Source organism: Canis lupus, chromosome 14 (assembly GCF_048164855.1).
Source record: "Canis lupus baileyi chromosome 14, mCanLup2.hap1, whole genome shotgun sequence".
In the NCBI taxonomy this organism is placed as follows: domain Eukaryota; kingdom Metazoa; phylum Chordata; class Mammalia; order Carnivora; family Canidae; genus Canis; species Canis lupus.
The window spans coordinates 28,955,360-28,975,572 of record NC_132851.1 but is presented as its reverse complement, the minus strand read 5'-3'; the positions used below and the strand labels follow the sequence as shown (position 1 = coordinate 28,975,572).

At 49.7% G+C, this 20,213-nt stretch overlaps 1 protein-coding gene across 4 annotated transcripts in view; it reads left to right on the top strand.

Moving 5' to 3' along the window:
- Nucleotides 1-20,213, top strand: part of CYRIB (CYFIP related Rac1 interactor B) — a 147,392-nt gene that overhangs the window by 11,006 nt on the left and 116,173 nt on the right. The gene's annotated exons all lie outside the window — the stretch shown is intronic.

Here is a 20,213-nt window from a genome sequence, read left to right as displayed (position 1 = left end):
CGTGGGGCTCAATCTCACGACCCTGAGATCACGACCTGAGTCAGAACCAATAGTTGGACGCTTAATCAACCAATAATTTTTTTTAATTTATTTTTTAAAATTAATTAATTTATTTATTCATGATAGAGTGAGAGAGAGGCAGAGAATGAGGCAGAGAGAGAAGCAGGCTCCATGCCGGGAGCCCGATGCGGGACTCGATCCCGGGACTCCAGGACCGCGCCCTGGGCCAAAGGCAGGCGCCAAACCGCTGAGCCACCCAGGGATCCCCCCAACCAATAATTTATTAAAAAAAAAAAAAAAAGGTTTGGTTGCTTGAGTAGAGTTGAATATAGCTAAGTTAAAGTAGCATGTGATATGATTCCATTTATGTTGTCGTGCGTCGGGGACATCTTCAGAACACACAGTTGTCCTGACCTGGTTGGTGTTGGGCGACATACGTACATAATATATGCATGTGAGTATTCCAGGGGTCTCTCCAGCTTGAGTGTGATTAACTTCAGAGAGACTTTTTTGGGGACCGGCTGTCCTGTGTGTCAGACCTAGTAGATAGGATGGGTCTAGAGAGGCTTGACTCTTCTTTTTTTTTTTTTTTTTTTTTTTTTTAATGCCACACCTGGGTGGCTCAAGGGTTGAGTGTCTGCCTTTGGCTCAGAGCATGATCCTGGGGTCCTGGAATCGAGTCCTGCATCGGGCTCCCTGCATGGAGCCTGCTTCTCCCTCTGCCTGCGTCTCTGCCTCTCTTCTCTGTATGTTTTATGAATGAATAAATAAAATCTTAAAAAAAAAAAAATAAAGGAAAGCAAAGTCTCTGGTCACAACAGCCCCCAGAGTAGGACCTTTATGACTGCCCTTGATGCTGCACATCTCAAGGTTGTGTTTGAATGCCCCCATCTCGAGTTGATCTGAAAGGGCTCCTGGGCCCATGAGGGACCCCAGCCTTGGGAGGTGACCCTGGTCCCCGAGGCACTGCCTCCCAGTGGGACCTTCTCTTTCCCAAGCAGCGTTTCTCAAAGTTTCAGTGGTGAAATGCAGGGGAAGTGTAGAGAAACGACATTTGCATACTTGTGACTTTACCCTAGACCTCCCCCTTGCAGAAGTAAAAGGGGGAATAAACAAGGTATGACCTATTTGGAGTGTCCCCAGCCCCCCTTCCTCCAGCACCTCCCTTCATGACTAGGAAGGTGGTCGAAACATGCCTCCCACAGGTAAATTGATCTTTGTCTCAAGACCTTGGACACCTAAAACTGAAAGAAAAGGAACCTGATCTTTTGTTCCCCTTCATATTAAGTAGCTGTTGGGATGGGGGGAGGGAGTATTTGATTCCACTTTGGAGCTAATTCTTATACTTTTATGGAGCTCCCACTCAACAAGGGGGAGATGAAAAGACCCTGTGAGTGCATGTGCTGATGTGCAGAGGCCGGAATGTTCCAGTAGAGCTCACTGCAGAGAAAACCCAGTGGGTGCCCCTGTCCCCACCCCAATGATGCCTGTGAACAGTGTCACTGTCCTGTGAAGTCACCTGTATCTTTTTGCTGGTGGCTAACTGGGTCCTCCAAAGACCCTTCTGGGAAACCATGGCAATTTATGTCAAGGGCCATGAAGATATTTGGAACATTTGACCCAGTGAACCTATTTCTTGGAAGCTTTCCTAAAGGAGAAATTAAAAATGTGGACAACATGTTGCATAAATATCAGCTCAGGGGGCGCCTGGGGGGCTCAGTTGGGTGAGCGTCTGACTCTTAGTTTCAGCTCAGGTCACCATCTTGGGGTCCTGGGGTCAAGCCCTGCATCAGGCTCTGTGCTCAGCAGGGAGTGTGCTTGTTCCTCTCCTTCTACCTCTCCATCTGCTTATGCCTCCTCTCTCCCTTTCCCTTTATTATTATTTTTTAAGATTTACTTATTTATTTATCCATGATAGAGAGAGAGAGAGAAAGAGAGAGTCAGAGACACAGGAGGAGGAAGAAGCAGGCTCCATGCAGGGAGCCCGACGTGCAACTCAATTCTTGGTCTCCAGGATCACGCCCTGGGCCAAAGGAAACCTCTGAGCCACCCAGGGATCCCTCCCTTTCCCTTTAAAATAAATAAATAAATCCTAAAAAAAGAAAAAAAGAATGATCAGTTCAGCTTCTCTTACAATAACATAATAAATTGGAAGTAACCTAAGTGTCTGAAACTTACTAAGTACTCAGATCAGTTATCCTATAGCCATTGAGGTGAGAGCTTAAGAGTCTGGGGGGAAACTGAGAAAACCAGTTACTTTATTCCTATTTATTAGGAAAAAAGATTGGAAGGAAATACACACCAAGATGGCGTCCGAGGCTGTGCTGGGGGATATGAATATGGATAAATTTCCTTTCTCTCTTTTATGCATTTTCTGCAACGTGGGTATGATATTACTGGAAGGAAACCTTTTCTCCTCCTGTCTTCTCTGTTCCTGTCTCGTCTCCTGTTTTCTACGAAACCCAGTCCTCTACTGTGTGCAGGGAAAGACAGAAAAACCGATGTTGAGATCACTTTGTAAATAGAATACAGCAGAGCAGTTAGGCCCAGACATCCCTGAGGTGAAAGTACTAACAGGCCTGATAAGAGACAGAAAGACAGCCAGCAGTTCTTGAGTGCAGTCGCCACCCTGGAGCAGACCCTCCTAGGCTCATGGGGAAGGAGCCACTGTTGCCCTTTGATAAAGGAGGTCACCTGAAGTCAGGGGGCCTGTGACTTTTCAAGACTCACCGCCCTGGCCCTCCGTCCTGGTTAACAGCTGTTGGGGTCAAGGGCATCTAGGGACACCACCGTGTCAAGTCGTATGGAAATTACTTTCAGGGCAAGGTAAGGTGAATGACAGCTGCCCACAAAGAAGAGCAAAGGGTTTTCCAGACGTTTGGGTGATGCGGTGTGTAGGTAAGTGCCAGGGCAGGAGTGAGCTGCTGCTTCAGACCCAAGGAGCCATGGCCCAGCGCCTTCTAGGTGGAAGAGGCAAGCTTCTGTGCGCATCCAGCCAGAGGGGGAGTGCCCTTGACCTGCCGCCTGCCTGTGCTCCGTGGCAGGATGCAGGGGGGCAGGGAAAGGATGCGTCAGCCTTCTGAGAAACCCAGAGGGAGCGGCCCCAGGCACCTCAGCGGGGGGCTGAGCTATAACCGTTTATGGGATTGCAAATTTCCAGACAGTCACTATGGTATTTAAAATGCTGTTCTCTCTCAAGTCCTATGTCTGTCATGCAGCCCACTTGTCATCTCTGCCTGCATTTTGGAGAGGTTCTGCTTAAAAACTCCTTAGCCATTTTTTTTAAAGGAAGGCACCGAGCATCAAAAGGTGCCTGGCGCACAGGTGCCAAGTGGATCTTTGATGAATAAGGGTATGAATTAATTTTCTGCTTTGGGTGGCAGAAATCAGAGTGTTTTCTTTTTTCTTTCTTTCTTTCTTTCTTTCTTTCTTTCTTTCTTTCTTTCTTCTTTCTGTTTTTTTTTTTTTTTAATTTTATTTATTTGAGAGATAAAGAGAGAGCATGGGCGGGGGAAAGGAACAGGGGGAGAGGGAGAAGCAAACTCCTGGCTGAACTGGGAGCCCTACAGGAGGCTTGATCCCCGGACCCTGAGATCATGACCTGAGCCAAAGGCAGATGCTTAAGTGACTGAGCCACCCAGGTGTCCCCAGAGTGTTTTTCAAAAAAACGTTCATTTAAAACCCCAGGGTTGGGGCATCTGGGTGGCTCAATGGTTGAGCATCCGCCTTCAGCCCAGGTCGTGATCCCGGGGTCCTGGGATCGAATTCCGTGTCAGGCTCCCTGCACAGAGCCTGCTTCTCCCTCTGCCTGTGTCTCCGCCTCTCTCTCTGTGTCTCATGAATAAATAAAATCTTTTTTAAAAAAGTACATAACAGCCCATGGTTCGTGATCTTTAATGTGCGTGTGTATGGGGTTCTGTGTTTAGATATGAAGGGGGACACGGTTTAGCATCTCACACAGATGTTTATTGAGGGTCCGGAACATCCCTCGCTTTCCCCATTCCCGGCACCCTCTGTCCTCCTGTCGGGCACCTGGGCTGTGCTCCCAGCACCTGGCGGAGGAAAGGGTGTGGAGATCGGGCAGGTGTGCTGCCTCGGGTGAGTGAACTTACCTGCTGGGCTGGCCCTGGGTGTCCCCAGCTGAGTCATGCCTCATCCCCGTGCTGCAGGGTCCAGGGTCCGAGACAGAAAGCCAAGGACCTGAGAGCACAGAGTGGAAAGCTGGCGACAGCAGGGGATTGTGCAGGTGCGCCGGGCACCCACAGTCCCTGGCGGGGAGATTGCGTTCAGCTCAGCAGACAGGAGATTCAGGGGAAGGTGGAGCCCTGGGGAAAGGTTGAAGCCTTGGGCCCTGCACGCTTGCACTTCCCTGTCGTCTGGGTTGGGGGGCTCCCCAGGGGGCCTCTGCTGGGCCCCAGGCCAGCTGTGCCACTGCGTCTAGCTGCCACTTGGCCCCTGCCAGCCTCTCACTCTTCACCTGTGGAGTGGCTATCAGGAAGCACTCCTTACCCAGGAGTGAGGGGGGGATATGTCTGTCACCTTCCCATGTCCTTGTGCTAATGACCATACCCTCAGGGCCTTGTCACCTTGCCCCCTTCCAGGGGGCTATGTCTGCTTTGGGGGGGGGTGTAGGAGGGAGGAGCTTTCGTAGGCCTCTCCCGCTCTCCTCTCCTCTCCCCTCTTTCTTCCCTGTGCCCCCTCCTTCCTGCCCTCCTGCACGCCTTTCCCAGAGCATGGGACAGTTCCTCTGGTAGACTGAATAATTGAGAGCTAACTCTAGGAACAGACGTCTATGAATAGATGTGCTGGAAGAAGGCATTTTTGCCAAGTTTGAGCTGAGCTGAGTATTGTCAGCACTGAATTAAGATGAGCTTCCTGGCTCTCTGTTCTACTTTGACCAAACTCTAGGTCTTGAATCTTAAAGAAAAAAAGAAAGGAAGATGAGAAAGTCAGAAGGAGGCTTTTATGACAGCAGGTAAAGTCTAATCACAACACTTCCCATCTGTGCAGCGCTTTGTGTCGATGCTGTGGCCTTTGCCAGCAAACATTGCCAAGCCCTGAGACTGGGCCTTGGTCTGTTTCAGGTCCACGGGTCAGGCTCCCTGTAGCCTTGTTCCAAGAGGGTTTGCAGAATGATTGCAGCCCAGAGAGGTTGTGTGATCTAAGGCTGCACAGGTGGTCAGGACCAGAGTTGGAACTGAATTTCTTAGCCGAGCTCTTAAACTCCACTTGGCGGTCTCCTTACAGGAACATTTCAGGCTGACAGGCAATTCAGAAAGTCAAAGGCACAGAGTAAGTAAGGGAAAGAGCATTACTGAGGCCTCATCTCTCCTTTATTCTAAAAGCTGGTATTCATTATAGTCTAAAAATTGGCCTGTTCTCATGGTGCCCATATAGACTGTCCTCCTCTCTCTGTTCCCTCCTGCCACCCCCTTGTGTGTTTAAGCATCTTCCCATTTGAATGACCCTCTCTGGGTTTCCTCTAAAGCTCCTGGAAGCCACCTGAGGCTGTGTTGTGCAATGAGGGAGAAAGTCAGTGTGCAGTCCGGGGCTTCTCCTGTGGAGCTGAGCGAAGGAAGACACTGGTCCTCCATGAGTGAGGACCGTCCTTTCTATTAGATGGTCCCCAAGGTGGGTGTCCTCCAGGCCAGTTGTACTGTCTTGTTCTAGACTTTCCATTTTCTCATCCACAGGAATGGTCTTTCATTCACAAAACGCATCCAGAACCCCTGCTGTGTGCTGGGGACAGTACTATGGTTTCTGTTCTCACAGTAAATGCCAGCTTGGAGCCCTGTCTTTCTTGGGTCCCTGTACCTTTGGAGTCTACAAACTGCAGGACGCTTTCAGCAGGCTGTGCTGCAGATCAACTTCATGGGAAAGCCTTCTGCTCCTCTCCCCAATCCTGTTTTGGGTCCAGTGAGCAAAACTCTGTCCTCTCTTTTCTTTTCCTTCTTCCCCTCATATGTTCAATAAGTGTGCAGTAAGCATGACCGTGTGCCAGGGTTCGGGGCAGGTGCCCCGAGACAGAGATGAGCAGGACGCAGGCCCAGCTCACAGAGTCCTGGACTGTGGGAGGGGATGGACATGAAAACAAGTCATTGTGTTAATATGCAAACCGTCAAGGTTATAAAAATTGTAAAACTTGGAAAACAATGATACGCATTTTTTCACGGGTGTAATCCTATGTGGTAAGAGTATAAAGAAATGCACAGCAGTGATAAACGCCCAATTCAGGTTAGTACTTAACCTCTGGGGAATTGAGGGGATGAATATGATTGGGGTGGGGTACCGGAGACTTTGTATGTATTATATTTTGTTCCTTAAGCTGGGTGGTGGGCACAAGAGATGGTTTGATTTAGGATTATATATGTTTTTGTATATCTTAAATACTGCACAGTAAAACTTTTTTTATTTTTTACTTTAAAGATTTTATTTGTTTGAGACAGAGTTAGAGCTAGAGAGAGCACAGGAGCAGGGGCAGAGGGAGAGGGAGAGGGAGAACCAGACTCTCCATTGAGCAGGGAAGCCTGACATGGGACTCAAGTCTAGGACCCTGAGATCATATGAGATCATAACCTGAGCCCAAGGCAGACGCTTAACCGACTGAGCCACCCAGGTGCCCCTTGCACAGTAAAACTTTTACTTATTTATTTTTAAATATTTTATTTATTTATTCATGAAGATAGAGAGAGAGAGAGGCAGAGACACAGGTAGAGAGAGCAACAGGCTCCATGCAGGGAGCCTGATGTGGGACTTGACCCTGGGTCTCCAGGATCACACCCTGGGGTGAAGGCGGCACTAAACCACTGAGCCACCTGGGCTGCCCTACAGTAAAACTTATAAAATAGAATTGCAAGCAAGAGGTTATTTGAAGATGCTCACCTGGGAGAGTCTCTAGCCACATTTAGAATTTTCTCCTCTCCATACATCTGGCTAAGCCCTGTGCTTGGCCATGCTTGCACACTCAGGATGTGTGAAGTGAACTCTGCCTGGGGGGGCCTGGGGAAAGCTTTTTAGAGAAGGTGACAGTTAGAGTTTTGAAGTCCAGTGCTGGGAATAGCATTTCAGACAAAGGGAACAGCGTGTGCAAAAGCAGGCAAGCCTGTGTCCAAGCAACTACAAGGTGTGAATGGGTGGATCAGCTCAGCTTTGGAGCAGTCCTGCCGTGTGTAGTGCTGGTGATCGTTTATGCTCAGAATGGCTCAGAATCCAGGTATGTCTGGAGTCGACTCAGGATAGACTCTACTCTGGGATTAAAACCAAGTCAGTTTTCAGAGAGTGCTTCAGTGTTATCAGGTTTTGTGAGGGCTCGTGTCAGTCCAAGGAGATTGGCTTCAGCTTCACATGCAGGAAACCACTGGTAAACTGAGACTCCGATAAAGGAACTGGGCCTGCTGAGTGCAGAAGCTGGTGAGAAAGATCATCTTCAGCAGAAAAGGGCCATTGTGTGCTGTTAAAGACTCACTTGGGAAAGTGCTCCAAAGAGGGGGACGAGGCAGCAGGCCAGTCTCTCTCTGCAATGGCTGGGTGGGTGGGTGGGGGGGGATAGCATATATTTAAGATTGTTTTCTTTGAAAACATTGCAAAGCCAGCAGAACCCCAGGGAGCCAGATTAGAGCAGTGATGCGGAGTTCCATCAGGGCTTAATCAAAGACATGGACTGTTTTCTGGGCCTCATTCACCCCCTCCTCGTTGTCTTTAATTGTGGAAACTTGTTCTTTAGGGTTTCCTTAAGGCGGGCTCTGGGCAGCACCCCTCATTTGCCCACTTTGATCCCTGGGAAGTCACCCACTTCCAGGGGGATCCTCGGGGCTCCAGGCTCTTCTCCATCTTGGCCACCTGCTTTTGAATTCAGGCCAGACTCTCGTCCATACTTCAGAAGAGAGGTGCTCCTCCACAGCCCAGCTTCCTCCCTGGACTGAGGAAGGACATGGTTTGTGGGCAGGTGTCAGTTAGGTGTCTGGTGCAGTGACCACATGAGAATAATGCCTTGGGAAGTGAGGTGACAGTGAATGTTCTGGAAGGAGGCAGCCTCCGCTTCTGACACTTCATGAGGAACACAGGTTTCTCTACCGAAGGCTGTCCTCAGCTGACCTGCAAATCCACGAATTTTCAAATGCAGTCTTGACAAGCTGTGTGACAACCTAGTGGCAGGAGCGGGGAGGGAAAGCCACATTCGCTGCATGGTCCAGGGGAACTTAGCACGAATCTCTCACCGGGGACCAATTAATTCTGCAGGAAGTTATGGTTTGCATTTTCCCTGGAAACGCAGGCACTGCACACATCCATGGGCTTTGGCCCTCAAAGCATCCTCCCTGCCAGGCTTGTTTAATCACAGCCATGGTTGAAAACTCACAGCATCTTCCCCTGATTTTATTAGCTCGTCTTTACCCACATTTCATCTGCTTTCTCTTAAACACTTCTTTTGGGTGTGTGTTTATAGATCCTGAGTAAACACAGATCCTTGACTTTAATTAGGAAGCCAGCAGCGGCCAGAAGAAGAGCCTTGTTCTATCCATGTGTTTTGCACTACGGATGTGGACAGGAGAATAGAGGGAGGCCGGGGTACCCTGATGGTTGTAGAGTGACCTGCGGGTGAAGAGCCACATGGTCTCTCCCCTGCTACAGCAGATCACTCGCCCCCGTTCAGCTCCAGTTAATTCTTGACATTATCTGCTAGGATCACTTGACATTCCCTGCAGTTCATTCACTCCTTCACTCATTCACCAGGGGGACACCACTTTGCAACACACGGTTTCATGCATTCACGACTTTCGAGGGCAGCCAGTGATTTTGGCCTGCATTTGCTCTGCTTCTCTGCCCCTGGGATAGAGCCTAGCGTGGGTGCTCAGTAAATATTTGTTTAATGAATAAATGAGTGCCTGACATTCCATCGTTGGGCATCCTTTTTTTTTTTTTCCTTTTAATCACGGGCCCTGTCTCCTTGTATCTTAAAAAATGCCCAGAGGGAAGGTGAGGGTGTAAAATCCTCACCATAAATTGATCACAAGAGGGTGGATGGGATTCTGTGGTTTCCTGGGGAGAGGAAGAGCCCAGAAGTGGGCTGGGGTGTCAAGTGGGTGTGGAATTTAGTATGAAGAGAGTGGGATTAGAGGCCAGCATCCATGCTGTCAGGGACAAACTTCCTGATCTAGAAACAAAGTGGGGAGGTTGATGCCAGATTCTTAACTCACGCTCCCAGGTGTTCATTCTACCCCCATAGTGTGCCACAGTAGAGTAGGCCCTGGGGATACAGTGATGTGTGAGGCCCAAGAGCCCCTTTTTTTCCTCTAGGCCGGGGACTTTTGATTGACAGCCAGTGATGATACAGGGAGGCTGTGAGCCCATGATGGGGTGAGGCATGTTGGACTCAGCCTCGGAGACCAAGGAGGGCTTCCCAGAGGAAGAGGCATCCAAAAGGGCAGGGGCTGTGTTTTATTACTCTTCACATTCCTAGCTCCAAGCAGAGGTCTTCCCATAGAAACAGGTGCTCAGTGAAGGCTGAATGAGGGAATGTGCAAAAGGGTTTAATACACCGGAAAATAGTGCAAGTGGCAGGTGTTGGTATCCTCATGTGTGGAGGGTAGAACAGGGGCACCTGAGACTAACTTTATCTACCTGTTTTCTAAGGACCGACTGTTGGCAAGAGCTAGGGCGTGCCCTGGGGTGTGTCCACCCAGGAAGCCCAAGGCTTGACATTTTTAACCAGCTCAGTAGCCTGCAGCCCTTCTAATAGGATCCAGATTTAGACATGCAGCCCTGGTCCTCTGGACCATGGTCCTAGGGCTGGTGGCTGACTGAGGGGGTAGCTCCTTTGTGTGTGTGTGTGTGTGTGTGTGTGTGTGTGTGTGTCGACATGGAGTGATGCCTGGAACATGCTAAAAAAGGCCTACAGCTTATATTCATTCAGATCACCTCTAACTCTCCACTACAGCTGCCATCGCATCCCCAAAGCCGAAGTCACTTTGTTTCTGGCCTCTCCTCTAGTTGACTGGACTTCTGAAGTCCAGGATGGCACAGATGCCTCTTTGAAACCCACGTACCCGGCGTAGGACCTGACCCATCTGGGCCTTGGGACAGTTTGCAGAATGAATGAATGCATGAAGGAACAAATGAATGAATGAATTTCAGATCATGGAAATGAAGTTGTCCAGAATGTATCTGCAGCTCCGTGTGTTCATGCGGTGGAGGGAGAGGGCTGTTTCTGGAAAATGACCTTTTGCTACTGCTTTAGATGTTTTGCAATAGCAGATACTTGAAATTCTGCTTGACACTTGCTCTCTGTGGTGAGAGATGAAGAAACACTTCCTTTGTTCACACTTGGCTCTGGTGCTATGTAGACACAGGCAGGGGCCTCTCCCTCACTGCTGCCACCCTGGGAGTTCCTGAGTCCCCTCTGTGGGACCAGTTATGGAGAGAAAGGGCTCATGGATCTACAGTTACGTAATTTCCACAGTTTGCTGCGTTGGTGTGTCTCGTGGACACTTGCTGTATTTTGGGGTGCTCAGCATCCTGCCTGCCTTCCCGTTAGGGGAAACCTCCACCATGTAGGTCTTGGAAGGGGGCAAAGCTCTCAGTATGAAGGCTGAGGTAGACCAGATATTCTTTCTTCTTGCCTCCCCTCAGCTACAGGACATTGGTCCTGGCCAAGCCCCACGGTGAAGCAGGGCCAGTGAGCGGTTCCTCAGAACTGGGAGTCCAGTTGAGATTGGCGAGCATCTTAAGCAGATGTCCTGTGGCGTGGCCTTGGTCACATTTCCCCTCTGTCCAGTCTCCCTTGGTCCTTTATCCCAAGCTAGCTCTCCAGCCTGCCTGTTGCTTCCGGGGCTTTTCATTATTTTCTCATCAAATTCCTATTCTCCATAAAATAGTCATCAGCGACTTCTGTTGTCTCTAATCAATAACCCCCACCGAGCTGCATGGCTGAGGCCGCAGTGAGGGACGCCTCTGTCACGTGGACCTTGGAAATGTGGTGAGATGGGCGAGCTTGCATCGGATGCTCTCCTGTCTCTTCCCTTTCTGTGCTGTGGACACCAGCCAGCCCATGCACATCCTTTGAAGACTCGGTCTCTTGCAGCTCAGGGCAGTAGACATCAGCCACCTACTGTGTGTCATGTCATGCTGCGCTGATAAGCACAGGGATGCAGCAATAAAGAATCTGTGATCCTGGACAGTGAGGGGCTTGCAGGCCAGAGGTGGAGACGGGAACACAGTGGGCTATATGTGCTCAGCCAGGTGGGAGAATAGAGCCAGGCAAAGGTGCCGTGTTTGCACGGGGGACCCACAGAAAAGGGGTGGCGATGCCTGAGCCGAGGTGGGGGGAGGATGTAGGGAGTTAGCTAGACCATCTGGATAGCTGGGAGGAATTTTGCAAAAAAAAAGGCTCAGCATCACCAAACCAGGGAGGTGACAGGTCTTGCAATGGGGGGGAGGGGAGGCAGGGGGTGGTGGGTGGTCAGTCTGGAAGGGAAAGCAGAAGGCTGAATGCGGGTGACCTGTGGGCCAGGGGTCAGCAGACATTTTCTGTAAAGAACCAGATGGTAAATTTGCAGGCAGTGTGGGCTGCGTGATCACAGCTGGAATACCCTGCCACGGGAGCACCTGGGCAGTCGTAGACAATCCATAAGTGACTGCATATGGCTATATTCTCATCAGACTTTATTGACAAAAGCAGATGGCTTGCCTCGGTTGGCCCATGAGCTGGAGTGTGCTGACCTCTATTACACACCACGCTAAGGAGTGTGTACTTCACGTTGAGATTATGGAGAGTAGATCTGGTTGCTGATAACAGTAAACTCAAGTCAGTGAGGATAGGAACTTAGTGAGCATGTGGAACTGAAATATCCAGGTACACAGGCTTTAGGGGGCATTTGCTCTGGGCCCTGGCTCATTCCTCTGTTCTCTCAGCCCTGCCCTCCTTCGTGGTGCTGACATAGCTTCAGCAGTTCCAGCCTTCACATCTGCTTCTCTTCTCCAATTCTTAGGTTATGTGTGCAGCCTGGAGCCAAACCCCATGGGCAGGAGAATGCTCTGTGCTGCTAGGTTAAGGGTCCAGCCAAGGGCCGCCTCTAAGGAGGACATGGTCAACCCTGCCCAAGCCACATGGCTGCTGCCCAGTGGGCCAGGGCGGATGAATACTCATGAAAGTCTTGTAAGCAGAAGAGGGAAGCAACCAGACACGATTTCTAGAAAAATCTCTGGGGATATTGTGGAAAAGAGCCAGGCTAGAGGCAGGGACACTGGGAGGAGGAGCCTGGGAGCCAGCAACAAGGCAGTGATGCTGGACAGTGAAGGAAGGGAATGGATTTGAAAACCAGGGATGAGGGGATCCCTGGGTGGCTCAGTGATTTAGCGCCTGCCTTCGGCCCAGGGTGTGGTCCTGGAGTCCGGGATCAAGTCCCGCGTCGGGCTCCCTGCGTGGAGCCTGCTTCTCTGTGAGCCTGTGTCTCTGCCTCTCTCTCTCTCTCTCTCTCTCTCTCTGTGTGTGTGTGTGTGTGTGTCTCATGAATAAATGAATAAAATCTTAAAAAAAAAAGAAAAAGAAAAAGAAAACCAGGGATGAAACAGATAGAACTTGTGTCTAATGTGTGAAGTCAGTGATGGGGAGGGAGTGAGAAAGACCAAGTTATTAAGACACATCAGTCTCTAGCTTGGCAACCAGGAGGACTAGATGAGGAGCCCAGGGGTAAGGGAAGATGTGGAGTCGGTGGTGGACAAGATGAACTAGCAGGTGTGACTTTACCCTAGGTCACCCCTCCTGCCTTCACCTCCATGCCCCACCCACAGTAGGTCCCATCTTTGATTTTTAGAGTTTAGGGACAGCCAGGAAAAGCTGTGCTACCAGAGGGGAAAGCTGGTTCTTCTCCCTTCCCCTTTATATCTCTTTGCTGTGACTGCCAGGGCGCTCAGAGCCAAATTTGTGCTTAATCACCAGCAGCCATTAAGGTCCCTTGTTTCAGTCTATTTGCTCTGTTCCCACTGTCATTTTCTCTTCTTGTTTGTTCTCTTCATCTGTCCTTTCTCGTGTTGCAAGTTATCCCAAATCTCTTTTGGAAGGATGCAGGGTTATAAATAAATAAATGATAAAAGCGGAAATAAAGGACACTGTGTCAATTCAGGGGCTGAATTTCTCCCCCCTTTCATAAATACTGGTCTGAGGCCAATTTGTCTCATCTGTGCCCTGCTGGCCGATCTTAGACTTTAGAGAGTTTAGGTTCCTGGAGGAAGGGGCCTGTGTCTCCTTCACCTCAGTGTCTCCAGCATTCATCACAGTGCCTGGTACATGCTAGGTGCTAGGTGCTCACTAAATGTCTGGAAAAATGAAGTGAATCAATCATGGCAGAGTCACGTGTTAGCTTTCTGAGTGTTGTTCAAGGGTGGCCAGTGGGGTTCTTCTCACTCTTTGACAGCTTGGCATTCCCCCGGAGGGACATTCCCCCCACCCCCTAAATCATTCTTCTGTTCTTCAGTTGCTCCTACTGAAAACGTACATCAGACCCTTTGCTGAAGACCCTCAATGGCTTTCTGTTGTCACCGAAAAACTAAACAGAACCCAGGGTCTTGAGGCCCCGGGCCCTGCCTTCCCGAGTTCCCTGTGGCCCCCTGCTCTTCCTCGCCTGCGGTCATCCCCCAGCTTTTTTCGTTCCCCCGAGAACTGGCCTCTTTCCAGCCTTGGCTCATGCTGTTCCCTCTGCTTGCTGTGTCACTGAGTCTTTGCAGGACAGGTGCCTCCTTCCTCAGTTTCACCTTCTTGTATCAGATCTTCCCTTTTATCCCAAGACCCTGTGCCTTCCCTTCAGAGCTCTCCTCTCGTTTGTATGTGGTGTGTGGTGCTGGGGTGCCTATTAGGTCTCCCCACTGCCCCCCTCCAAAAGGTAGAGACTACTTCTATTTGTTTGTTCACTTTGGCTTCCCAGAGTCTTGCCCCACACCCGGAACTTGGTAAGTACTTGCTCAGTAAATGCTCATTGAATGAACCTAGGCTGGCCATTTATCCATTCAACCAGTATTTATTGAGCACCTACTAAGTGCCAGGCAGGCACTGTGCTAAATAAAATTTAGGGATAGAGTGGAGAACTGAAGAGACATAATGTCTATCCTCCTAGAGTTTTCATTTTGGCTCCTTAGCTTGCTCTGCCTTTGAACCATGTCTTGTTCTTTACCTCTTCCTCCATTTGTATATATGTATATGTACACACGTATGAACATACATAGGCGTATATGTGTATGTGAAACCATTTACTGAACATCTATGTTCTTTTTTTTGAACATCTATGTTCTATGTATAAAATGTGCTTTTGTACATATGAACTTGTCTGTATATACAAAACATGCACCTGTACGTACATACATGTATATGAAAACAAGTGTTTTTTGAATACCCATCATACACTATAAATAACATGTATTCATATATAAAACACGCATCTACAGTATGTCCATTTGTATGGTTCCAGGTGTTTACTGAGTACCCTCTGCCTGCTTGTGCCAGGAATTAGGGGAGTGCACTCTAGTAGAAGAGGTGGGGAGGAAGGTACCATTTCTATCTGCTGGAACGCCCTAACCCTGATAGGGACAAGGTTGTAGGGGTGTTGAGGGGTGACCCTGGGCAGGCCTACCTTGAGGTGTGAGCAGGGAAGGGCATGAGGCCTGCAGGTCCTGGAGCAGAGCAGAGTTGGGGCCAGTCTTTCCCACTCCCACAATGAGTATGGTCTGGCGTGGTGGCTCCGTACATACTGACTCAGGTGCTTGCCGGAATCTGAGATTGTCTGGGGACTGACTCAATTTGGGTTCTTTTAAAATAATCAATGAAATGGAAATTTCGGAACACCCGGAGACTTAGATTCATGTAGACATCTCTTTTTCCTTAGACTTGATCGTGGTGTGCAGGCAGGGTGTGTGTGTGTGTGTGTGTGTGTGTGTGTGTGCGCGGGCATGCAGGAGGCACTCCTCCCCTGCCCCCTCAACCCCTCCTTCATCTAGATCTTGACCATTTGTCCAGGTCTTCTTGTCAGGATCCCATATTCTCTTGCCCTATTCCCTCCTGTGTTTTGAAGACAAAATAAGGGCACTTAATGCTGCTCATGGTGCCCGGGACAGGGCTCCCCGGGGCTTCTTCAGTGGCACGGGTTCTAGACACGTCACCTGCATGAGCCCTACTTGCTGGCCGTGTCCTACACTGGCAATTTTTTTTTTTTTATAACAGCTTTACTGAGGCATATGGCAGAGAGAATAATGGCCTCCCAATCATATCCACACCCTAATCTCCAGAGCCTGTGGATATATTACCTTATCTGGCGATAGGTGACGCAGACGTGACACAGTTAAAGATCATGAGCTGGGAAAATCACCCTGCATTATCCAGTGGGCCTCATAAGAGGGAAGGTTGGGGTCAGAGAACAAGGTGAATGATGGAAACAGGGTCAGAATTGGAGATATGAGGATGCCACACTGTTGGCTTTGAAGATGGGGGCGGGGCACAGGCCAAGGGACACAACAGCCACCAGAGAACACGTTCGCCCCCAGAGGCTCTGGAGGATTTGTGGGCCTGCTGACACCTTGATTTAAACCCAGGGAAGCCTGTTCTGGATTCTAGACCTCCAGAAATCTTTTTTTTTTTTTTTTAAGATTTCATTTATTTATTCCTGAGAGATAGAGAGAGGCAGAGACACAGGCAGAGGGAGAAGCAGACTCTGTGCAGAGAGCCTGACGTGGGGCTTGATCCCTGGACCCCAGGGATCACAACCTGAGCCAAAGGCAGACACTCAACCACTGAGCCACCCACGTGTCCCCTGACTTCCAGAATTCTAAGATAATAAATTTGTGTTGTTCTAAGCTGCTACATTTGTGGTCATTGTAACAGGAAACTAATTCAAGGTGTATTTTATGTATCGTGAATCTACCCATTTCACATGTATAGTTAGTGGTTTAAGACACTTTACCCACTGGTGCAAGCATAACTGTAATACAGTTTCAGGATATTTTCATCACCCAATAAGATCCTTCCTGTCCATTTACAGTTACTCCCTGTGCTCAGCCCCAGGTAACCACCAATCTACCTTTTGTCTCTCTAAATTCATCTATAAACTTGCCTTTGGGGTATTTCTTATAAGTGAAATAATATGACATGTGGTTTCTGTGTCTGGCTTTTGTAACTGAGTGTAATGTTGTTGAGGTTCATCTGGGCTGTCTAGTGCATGAGTACTTTGTTCCTTTTTATTGTGGGATAATAATCCGTTGTGCAGATACAGCGCGTGGTCTCTCTGCTCCACGTGGATTCGTTTCTCTGTTCCATGGCGGATAGACGTTTGGGTTGTTTGTGGGTTTGGGACTCTTGGGTAATGATCCTCTAAGCATTCGTGTGTGAGTCTTTGTATTGACATAGGTTTTCATTATTTCCTGGGCAGATACATTGGGGTGGGATTTGGTGGGTTGTGTGGAGTTTTATGTTGAGCTTTTTTTTGGAGGAACTGCCAAATTGTTTTCCAAAGCGGCTACACCATTTTTAATTCCCACCAGCAATTTTTGAGGGCCCCCTCTTCCTGGCTTTTTTTTTTTTTTAAGATTTTTAAAAAATTTATTCATAAGAGACACAGAGAGAGAGAGGCAGAGACACAGGCAGAAGGAGAAGCAGGCTCCATGCACGGAGCCCGATGTGGGACTCGATCCCAGGACCACAGGATCATGCCCTGAGTCAAAGGCAGATGCTCAACCACTGAGCCACCCAGGTGCCCCTCTACCTGGCTTTCAATTCTCAAAGGATGGTAGGTAGCAAAAGGGGCTAAGTGTGTGTGTGCGCGTGTACATGCACATACGTGTGTTCATAGGCACACACCCGCAGAACATTTTCAAGGGACTGTCTCCACTACTTGTAATTGGCTGTAGCAGGAAGTAAAGAAGAGAAGAAAAACTGTTCTCTTTTCTGGGCTTTGAAGAGATAAGTTCCAGCAGCTTCCCTGCATCTCTTTTCGCCCCTGCCCTCAGTATACACCCTACAGCTCAATAAATAAATAGTCCGTTGGGGTTCTCCATCTGTGATCCTTGATCCTTCCTACATTCTCTTATCACCAGGTTTGTTTTGAGCATTTGCCAAAATCTGGGGCTTCAGCATTGGGTGAGACCTGATATTGGTCCTTTTACTATAAGCAGTAGAGCCAGAAAGTTCACGCCATGAGTGGAAGGTTTAAGTCACCAAGCTTCTCTTCTTTACCCCAAGCAGGTCAGCTACAGCATTAGCACACCGCTACCCCCAGTTCCAGCTTCTGCTTATAAGTTCTGCTTTTTCTCTTGTCTGAGCAAGTCTAGACTCTACTGGGGGGGGGGGGGGCAGGGTTGGGGGCTGGGGGACAGACCAGAGGTTCAGCCTATAGATAGATTGTTTAGAAGGAGTGTGGTGGTGAGAGGCCCTGGCCCTGCCATGGGGGGCATGATGAGGAGTGAGATCCAGACATAAGGCATGATACTCAGTCTGGGTGCGGTGGGTCGGGAGCCCCCTCTTTGTTCCTCAGTGGCAACAATAAACAGAGCACAAGCTTAATTTTGGCCACAGATCAATAAAGGAATCTTGCACATATTACATAGTCTATTGCTACATGTGGGAAAGGGTCAGAGAGACTTTGGTGACTGGCTTTACATTCCATTGGATCCTACGAGGAAAAAAAGTGAGTAATTTTACGGTGACCATTAGAGGTTTTCAGTTTGAGGAGAAACTCTGCCTGGGGCTTCTAGACCTATGCCTAGATGACCCGGCTGTAGAGCTGGATGTTGGAGCTGACCCCGAGCCCAGGGTGGTCGGCCCCCGGCAGGAAACCAGCCACTTAAACTCTGACCCTGAGCCCAAGGGGTGTGGATGGGATGGTGTCGGCAGGCCTGAGCAGCCAAGGGGTTGATGGGTGGCAGGAGGGGAAAGACTCAGAAAATCTCGGATGATGACCTGGGTCAGCAGATTGGGTATTGTAATACCCCAGTTTCACTGGGGATATTGTTGCCATTTTTGAAAATGAAGAAACAGGCTCAGAGAAGCTAAGTGACTGGTCCAAGGCCACACAGTGAGCAAAAGGAACAGCCAGAAATTCACCTTCCAGGCTGTTGCTGAAATCACTGTGACCTTGCAAGGTTCTTCTTCTTTAGAGGTCAATGAGCCATACACGACACCACCCTGAGCCGCGAATGAACGTCCTCATGACAGCTTGCTGGGTCTGGGAGAGATTAGGCATTTTCACAAAGAGCCACCACCGCTCGGTCCCCACATTAGAAAGTGGAGACTTTGGCCCCTTGCACAACTAGCTGCTGTCACTGTCTGTGTTACCAGTGTTGGGGGGTTGTGCGTGGAGAGGCTGAGAAACCCGCTGAATCCAAGGAAGGCTGGAAGTCTCCAGTCGCTGTGCCGGGAAACACAGAGACCCCCAACTTCCAGAGGAGATCTAGTGCAAAAGAGCAGAAAATACATGTGGCTTAGATAATTTTCAGTGGGCATGTACTAATTAGTGTCGTAATAAAATAAAACGGAGGTAAAGTTATCTATAATGTTGGTTGGGTTGGGGAGGGGGGAAGCAGAGAGCCCGGTGTTGGCCCTGGCTTCTCTGCCCCCTGACTGTGTGACCCCGGGCTATCTTGTCACTTCTCCGATTTCCAGCTTCCACTTCTGTAAAATGGGAACGTTGCACCAGAAGATCTCTAAAATCTATTTTGACGTCAACTCGGCACATGGGAGTTAGAAACGCTGTAAGTTGATGTTCAGTGTCAAGAGGAGTTTTAGCCAGAGATTCTTTTCCCCCCTGGTGGCTTTGGATGAAATTTACCGAGCTGGCCAGTGGTTTCAGCGGAAACAAACAAACCCCTTTAATTTACATGACAAAGGCTTATTTATCTCAGAGCATCTCGGTCTTAGGTGGGTGTTAGAGAGCTTGGGGGAGGGCCTGGATAACCATCAAAGGGTAGAGGCTGTGTTTCGGAGGTTCCTTGAACCCTTCCTCCCTCCCGATGGGGAGTGGGGGCTTTGAGCTCAGTGGAGGGGCTGTAGGTTACATGAAGGAGGAGCATGAAGGGTCAGCCTGGTCCTCAGCTTCCGGTGTCACTGGGACTGTGACAACACCTACCATCTGGAACACTCGCTATCAGGCGGAGTGTGCAAACGCCCGTGGATGAACAGGGGACTCCTGTGGGGGAGAGCACAGATCCCCACGGCCAGGTGGTGAAGCCAGGTGGTGGAAGCCATGTGAGAGGAATCTGCATCATAATCTGTAGCCACCGCAGAGCCTGTGAAGGATTTGCACATTAGAAAAGGCAGTGTGGGAGGTGGGGGGGGGGCACCGGGGGGGGGGGGGGGGAGAATCTGGGGGTCTGGGGTCCACAGTGAAGAGGGGGTTGCTCTGTACGCACCGTGCAGAGGGCCTCACACTGTGCAGAGGGCCTCGGGCAGGAGCCAGCCTCCTGGTGCCATCGACAAGCCACTGAGTCAGGCCTGAAGTGGCACCCGGGCCGGGAAGCGGGGCCTGGCAGCAACCAACCAGCAGCTTCTCGTAAACCCATTGAGGATTGTGTCTGTCGGTGACTGGGTTGCAAGTGACAGAAACCAAACTCAAGCTAGCTCAGGTTTAAAAAAGATAATTTCTTGTGTCAAGTGGCTAAACAGGCATGGCTAATCCAGGGGCCGGGCTTTGTCTCTGTTCCTTGGTCCCGCTTTCCTTCCTCCTCCTCTTAGGCTGTCTTGCCTTTCCAGATGGCAAGAGCCTGCCAGCAGCGTGGGCCCAGGCTTATGTCTTCCCATGTTAACCACCCCGTGCAGGAAACAAGGCATCCTTTTACGTGTCTGCAGCCCGACCACTAGAGAAGGCTCTTACCAGCCAGCGAGGGTCACATGCCCATTCTTGAACCTCAAGAGGACTCTAATGACCATTTAGTCACATGCCCGTTCTGCAGCCAGCCATGGGTTCTAGGAGGTTCTGTGCTTTGATTACCTTCCCTGAGGTAACATACTGGCCCCTGGATTGTGTGGAGGGGAAGATTGGGGATGCCTTGTTGGAAAATTGGGTGCCATTACGAGAAGGGGCATGGAGGCTGGGCAGGCAAAGACGTCAGCTGTGCATTGCCAGGAGCTCAGCCTCGACTTTGCTTTTGCCTGCTTAGGAAGGCTTCTGTTGAAGTGATGACCCGAACTTGGATGGAGTGAGTGGCCTAGAGGGAGAGGGGTACGGTGCGTCCATAGCCTGGCC